General features: G+C 44.2%; 1 long non-coding RNA gene across 2 annotated transcripts; it reads right to left on the minus strand.

The window, feature by feature from the left end:
- Positions 1 to 681: 681 nt before the first annotated feature.
- LOC125552224 lies at positions 682 to 3,296 on the minus strand. 2 transcript variants are annotated; one of them, XR_007303477.1, is made up of 3 exons: positions 2,527 to 3,296; positions 1,861 to 1,960; positions 682 to 1,026 (listed from the first exon to the last, which is right to left on the minus strand). It is a non-coding gene; the product is annotated as an uncharacterized LOC125552224 (long non-coding RNA). The 2 variants fall into 2 exon arrangements; XR_007303474.1 differs by having other exon boundaries at positions 682 to 1,960.
- Positions 3,297 to 7,149: the final 3,853 nt, after the last annotated feature.

Here is a 7,149-nt window from a genome sequence, read left to right on the forward strand (position 1 = left end):
TTTATAGCCACAGTGAAAAACTGTTCGCCCGAAGATTTCAGGCGAACATGCCCCTGGCCCTTGCTATCCTAACGACATGTGTCACCCACCTATTGAGAAGTGGAGATCGTGGGGGTCATGGGTGAGTATTATATTCCATCATGGGAAGTGGAACGGTTTGAGTGGCAACTGCCAAAAATTCAGATAAGAATTTTTTTATATTCTGTTCGCAAATTCTTCAGTTGTCAAGGACACAGTGAAGACTTTGAACGGGTTTAAAATAGAACGCACATGAAGAATTTGTGCACAGACTAGGTTGAGTTTAGCATAGAGGGGGAACGGGTCCTATCATATTCACTTAGAGGAAAATCAACTTGAGAAATTAGCAATAAGTGAATGTTGTTGAGGACATTGAAAACTCATATATATATATATATATATATATATATATGTATATATATATATATATATACTAGCAAAAATGCCCGTGCGTTGCAACGGGAGAAAAAAGTGCACATTCCTATCCTAATAAGTATGTCTAAAGACCTCTCAAAGGTCAACATCCTCTTGTTCAACATGGCGTCCCACCTGTTTCACAACCTATGCTTCTCCCTGCCATCATTGATAGTGGCCGCAATGTCCGAGACAACGCCCGTGCTTCGCTATGGAGCAAAGTAGACGTTGCTAGAAATGAGTAGCATGTGTTCCTCTATATAATTTCATACAATTAATAATGAATATCACGAAGGTAATTTATATTACATACCATCAAATCTTGCGACATTTTTAATGTAGCACTTAGGCATAGAAATAACATAACATGTAGTGCATCACCCAAAAAATTAATACGTCAAAATGCATGGATAAAAAAATGGTAAAACTATAGAAAGGGGTAGCTACTCACAAAAATATGAATGCAATAGTAATGTAACATGATGGAATAACACAACGCTCTAATATTGATACGTAAAGACGATGCTGGGCCAAAGCGAAGTAATAATCATCTGCTCTCACCATACCTTGGCTTCTCAAGTTCCAAGGATTTCTCTGTAAGGAAGCATATAAAGGTTAAGAACATCAGACAAAGGTAGAATCTAGGAAGAATATAAAGGTTAAGAACATCAGACAAAGGTAGAATCTAAGATAATTGGGTTGTAGCAATCGTATGCTGCTTGTTTCAAAGACTGTTTCCACTGCAAAAAGGCACATTAACAAATAATCAATGGTACAGCTGCAAAATAATATTGAAAAAGTTTGTATATTTCACACTAATTCGGCATGACTACAGATGAAGAACTCAATTGCTTATGGTTTTTCTCAAAGAGTCGTGCACTGCAATTGGAGTAACTTTAATGCACATGTTCTATGGCAATCAGGACAGCCAGTGCGCTGATCATGTCAGTGCTTTGGGTACCAAATTTATCAACTATAAATCACCTTGACCTAGATCACTGAACTTCTCCTGAGTCAGCAGCACAACCCAGACGTACATATATCTCTCATATACATACTCAGGGGATCAATTTTTTTGTTTATTTCCTTTCTGTTTTCCTCATAACATCGCTTTTCTTATTGTGCTTTTGCTCTCTTGTTTGTCTCCTCCCAGTGCACCACTAAAATCAATCACGGAGTCACGGCTGAAGTAGATTGGGTCAAATCGAGTAGCATAGCATGTCCAGCAGCGCATGCGGATCTCCAGTTGCAACGAGGTTTTTGGCACACGGGATTTTTGGCACATGGGATTTCTGCAGTTGGTTGTGAGTAGTGCTACTCCATTGTTGCTCGATGGAAAGATAATAATCAAGTTATATGTACTGAGAGAATCAGGTTATCTGTAGTTCTGTACTAAGAGAATCAGGTTGAGCTATGGGCGTACTTTACCTCAAGTCCTGAAGCCTTTACTTTAATCACTGTTGTTGCGCATGCAAGCTCATGCTGGAATACCTTTAGCTGCATATTACATCCACAAATAGTTCCCCTGCTGCAAAAATTATAAGAACAGATCACTTCCAAGGTTCAAAACCGTTCTTTGAACTCCATCTTATAGAACAATGTCTATGACCTTAATGTAAACAACATGTCTTAAAATAGTAAATGCATGGGCTGCAAAAAATTTGAAGAACCGAACCCTTCCAAGGTTCAAATAGTTTTTTGAACTGTCTATCATAGATATGAAGATTTGGGTCCCAGAAAAATAGGGCAGGATTAAGATGCAGAGTTTTCAGTGACTCATTATGCTGTAGTTTGTATCCCTGTTCGAAACGAAATATATGTACACTGAAATCCTATTTACCCGACGCGATAAGTCAAAATAATAATCAACCAATTGTATTTGCTGAGCATGAGAACTTATTCTTTTAATATGTCAGAAAGGAGATCAGACACAATCAACAATAGGTTATTTAGAAAATAAATGACATGCCAATTGGCATACAAATCTTCAAAAAACGTTTGACATGATGATTTAGCTGTTGCAAATGGCAAATGAATTACAGCTAAGAAAGAAAACATCAAGTAGCTAGAAAAAATTGGATCTGAAAGAACTACCTGACAGTAAACAGGAAAGAAGATAGTTGAGGCGTGCAGGCACATACAATGGCACCGGTAGGAAAGAAACCCATCTTCATTGATCAAATTGTTCTCATGTTGTGCAGATACGACGAGAGAGCCATCCGTAGATAGTGAGGTGCACGTATGACCTAGTTAGTCCTGACACGCCATTGATTCATCCATTGACCAAAAAGACAAGGTTCCAACCAAGCATGCATGAGCACATCCCAGGAGCTCCTAGCAGAATCCTGAAGCTGCAACACGCCCTGCGACGCCCGTATAGTTGCCTGGCAGCGATAACACACGCCCGCCCAGTTAGACCCCGGCCCAGCGCGCCAGGGTCATGACCGCACGCCTCCCTCCTACCAGCCACAGTCAGGCCAGTCCATGGGATGGAGTAGAAGTATAATTGGTTGTGGAATAACAACAGCTACTGCCGGACAAATTAGCCTCGTCGCCGGTGGCCTAGCTCCTGCCGCTACTGCCAGATCGGGGTGGAGGGAAAGGAGGCTTGTGCTCCAGACCAGGGAAGGGAAGAGTCGGGAGGTGGCACGCAGGCCTCGCCGGATTGGTCGGGAGCGGCGCGCCATAGGAGGAAACAACAGTGACTTGTGGGAGGTTGGCATCAGCGGCGGTGGCGAGCGGTGCGGCGGCCGCCGTCAATTTCGATTGGGCCAAAAAAGGGATTGGGGCGTGGGGACGGGCGAGCGGGTAGGCAGGCGTCCGACTCATGTTTTTTTGGCTATACCCATGAAACGTTGTTTACTTTTTCTTTTGATGAGGGGAGCATGGCTTAGAGTCCTGTTCGGATTGGTTTTGGTGGGCGCTTGGGCCGGGCAGGGCACGATGCGACGGGCAAAGAAACGAATCGTTTTTTACGCGACAGACGGACGAAAATCACCGTATTGACGAAAAGATGAATAGTATCACCTCGGATGTAGAAAATAATATAGGTGAAAAGAACTGAAAGCGTAAATTCATGAGAAGAAGCGTATTGTAACGATGAACCCGGAGACTCAATCCGTGCTTTATTATTAGGGATATATATATATATATATATATATATATATATAGGGTTTAGGGTTTATATATATAGTCAATAAAGAACACCAGTTGAAAAGTTGAAGAAATTGCAAACTTGAGGAATTTGAAGAATTTGCAAAATGATGAAAACCTCAAATTTGAAGATTTTCAACTTTGGTTGGCGGCGTGACCCACCATATAAGAATGATGATTTCTGACACCGCGTATAATTGTTGTAGGGTTCTGAGAATCAAATTCTTCATTAATTTCTTCACACTTAGAGGGTTAGTCTTCATTGATTGAAGAAAAACGTTACATCGTGTGTTGCACATCTAAGTCATCAATTTTGCAGAAGTGTTAGGATGTGTGTCCTTTCAAAGAACACTCAAAGATTCTAAGATATTTAGCTCACACCGCAACTTGCGAAATCTCTTTTCATCCAAGGGCTTTGTGAAGATATCCGCTAGCTGTTCTTCATTCTTTGTAAGAGCATCTAGTGCCCCTTAGTGATTTTGGTGTATTGAAGACTTATAGGTCAAGGGACTAATGTGTTTGTCAGTGTACACAGGGTCTATTAGTCTATGATGAGTTTGATATTTACGATGAAAGTTGCCCCCTAAAAATGAATGTCTTCGGTTGCAGACTTTGGTTTTCTTGAAGACTTTGAAAATGAGAAAATTGGTGTGACCTTGAAGAATTTGATATTCATGTGAAGATTATGAAGTGTGAAGACTTTTGTTTTCGTCGTTTCATTTTCTCTTTCTTGAGTCATAGGAAACACCATACCGTTAAAGGGGGTCGAGGTAAAACTAAGGAAAAGTTTTCAAGTGATGCTCATCTCAAAATCCTACACCTACCCAATCCTTTCAAGTGAAGCCATTGGAAATCTCATATAGTTCGGTCAATTTATTCAATGACAGAGACGAAGATCTTCTGTTCTCCGAGGAATTTGTTCTGACTGAAGAGTTAGGAATTCCCCAATGCGGATTGCCTACAAGTGAGCAACATGATAGCCCTGACAAATTTGAGAGCTCAAATTTCCGCCCGTTGTTGTGCTACGCGCCAGCTGTCCCAAAATATCTATCCACCTAACGGTCATATCATTGAAGGACATTTATGTCTTATCATGCAGGGCTGCTCCCTAGGCTATAAATAGCCGCCCCCTACAACCACTAGTTGGTTGGCTGCTCCAAGAGAAACTGACACTTGTCATTGAGAGCATCCCATCCTCCGAGGACTTTGAGGAAAAATCATCAAGTGAGGAAAAACCCAAACTCAAACACCTACAAAAACAAAGTGATTGAGCATCACTGAAAAGATTGTTCATGTGTGGAACTGACGCTTGTTACCTTTGAGGACTGTGCATCCTCCAGACGGTTAGGCGTCATGGTCTAGAGCATCTAAGAGGAATTGTGGATCGCCGAGTGACTGAATCTGTGAAGGTTTGGAAGTCGCCTAAAGACTTACCACGAGTGATTGGGCGTGCTCTGTGTGACCTTAGCTCAAGGAGAATACAGTGAGGGCTGTGTGTCCTTAGGTTTAAATACCTAGCTGCTCCAACCGGACGTACGACTGTCACATTAGTTGGAACTGGTCTACCAAATCATCATCTTCACCAAGCTACTGGTTCTATTTCCTCAACCCTTTCATTTCCTCATTCATGTGTTGATGTACTTGATCGTTACTGTTTAAAGACTTTGACTGAAGACTTTCTCAATTTCCTCAATCCTAATTCTTCAGTCACTTTGTCTTCAGCCTGCTTATCCTGTTTACATGCTTCTTGTGCTCTGTGTATGTTACATTTCATCATGATGACTATGCTACTGCTCTGTTATGCATGCACTTGCGTACTTATTCCGCTGCTTGTTCTTAGTGACTTAGGAAATTCCTCAAGTTGAATTTCCTCAGTGAAGAATTTGTAAAAATCGCCTATTCACCCCCTCTAGTCGATATAACGCACTTTCAATTGGTATCAGAGCCAGGTTCTCCCTTGTTCTGTGTGATTTTGGTTTAACCACCTAGAGTTTAGTTATGTTGACTGCAGGTATGATCAAGGTCTCGGCTGGGTGTCCTACCTTTGATGGGACGGACTACCCCTACTGGAAGAATAAGATGCGCATGCATCTTGAGGCACTTGACAATGATCTCTGGTATGTTGTGGAAAATGGCGTTCCCTCCATCACTCCTTCCGTGAATGCTGCTGATGTGAAGAGATTCAAGCAACTCGACTCTCAAGAAAAGAATATCATATGTGGCCATCTGAGCAAAGGACAGTATGGCAGAGTGAGTGCTTTTGAGACAACAAAGCTTATCTAGGATAGGTTGTCCAAGGTCAATGAAGGAGTCTCAACTCAACATGACTCTCGAGTTGACGTTCTTCGCAATCTCTTAAACCGCTTCAAAATACTCGAGAATGAGAATGTTCAGCAAACCTTCGATCGCCTCACCGACATCTCAAATGAGCTTCAAGCACTTGGTGCCACTGACACTGACATCTCATGGTCGGTGGTGAAGAAATTGCTGAGGTCGCTTGATTCCTTGTTCGACACACTTGCACTGATGATTCAAGAACATGGATACTACAAGTCACTTGATCATGCTGATATCCTCGAGAGGCTAAATACTCATGAGTTCCAACTTGCTGAGAAGAGAGACCTCTATGGACCAAGCTATGGAAGATCACGCTGTAACACCCCGGATGTAACTTTCCCAATTTGTACTCCAACTCTTGCCATTTCCGGCGTTAAGTTATTTTATTTTCTCGGGTTCGGGTTTTTGTCTCCATGTGTGGTTATCGTTGTCATGCATCTCATATCATGTCATAATGTGCATTGCATTTGCATACGTGTTCGTCTCATGCATTCGAGCATTTTCCCCGTTGTCCGTTTTGCATTCCGGCGCTTCGTTCTCCTCCGGTGGTCATTTCTAGCTTTCTTTCGTGTGTGGGGATTAAACATTTCCGGATTGGGCCGAGACTTGCCAAGCGGCCTTGGTTTACTACTGGTAGACCGCCTGTCAAGTTTTGTACCATTTGGACTTCGTTTGATACTCCAACGGTTAACCGAGGGACCGAAAAGGCCTCGTGTGTGTTGCAGCCAAACACCCCTCCAATTTGGCCCAAAACCCTCCTAAAACCTCTCCATCATCTAGAGCGTTCGATCACGATCGCATGGCTGCAAACCGCACCTCATTTGGACTCTCCTAGCTCCCTCTATGCTTATATATACACCCCCTCCAGAAAATCCGGATCTCTCCCTCGTCCCTAACCCTAAATCTCAGATCCGCCGCCGCCGGACACGTCCGATCCGCCCGCGTGCCCACTCCCGTGCCGCCACGTGGCATCTCCGCCGCCGGCCACCGCCGCGGCCCGGCGAGCCCGCAGCGGGCCCGCCCGGCCCATCGTCTCCGCCGCCGCTTCGTCCGCCTCCCCGCCGCCCGAGCGCCGCTCGCGCTGCTCCCGCCGCCACCACGCGCCCTCACCGGCCGGCGTGCCGCCCCGACGCCGGCGAACGCCGCCTCTCCTCCCGGGCCGCCGCGCCGCCCCGACGCCCCCGCGGCGCCGCTCGCCATCCCGTCCGCCGCCACCGCGCCACCTCG

Source organism: Triticum urartu, chromosome 1 (assembly GCF_003073215.2).
Source record: "Triticum urartu cultivar G1812 chromosome 1, Tu2.1, whole genome shotgun sequence".
In the NCBI taxonomy this organism is placed as follows: domain Eukaryota; kingdom Viridiplantae; phylum Streptophyta; class Magnoliopsida; order Poales; family Poaceae; genus Triticum; species Triticum urartu.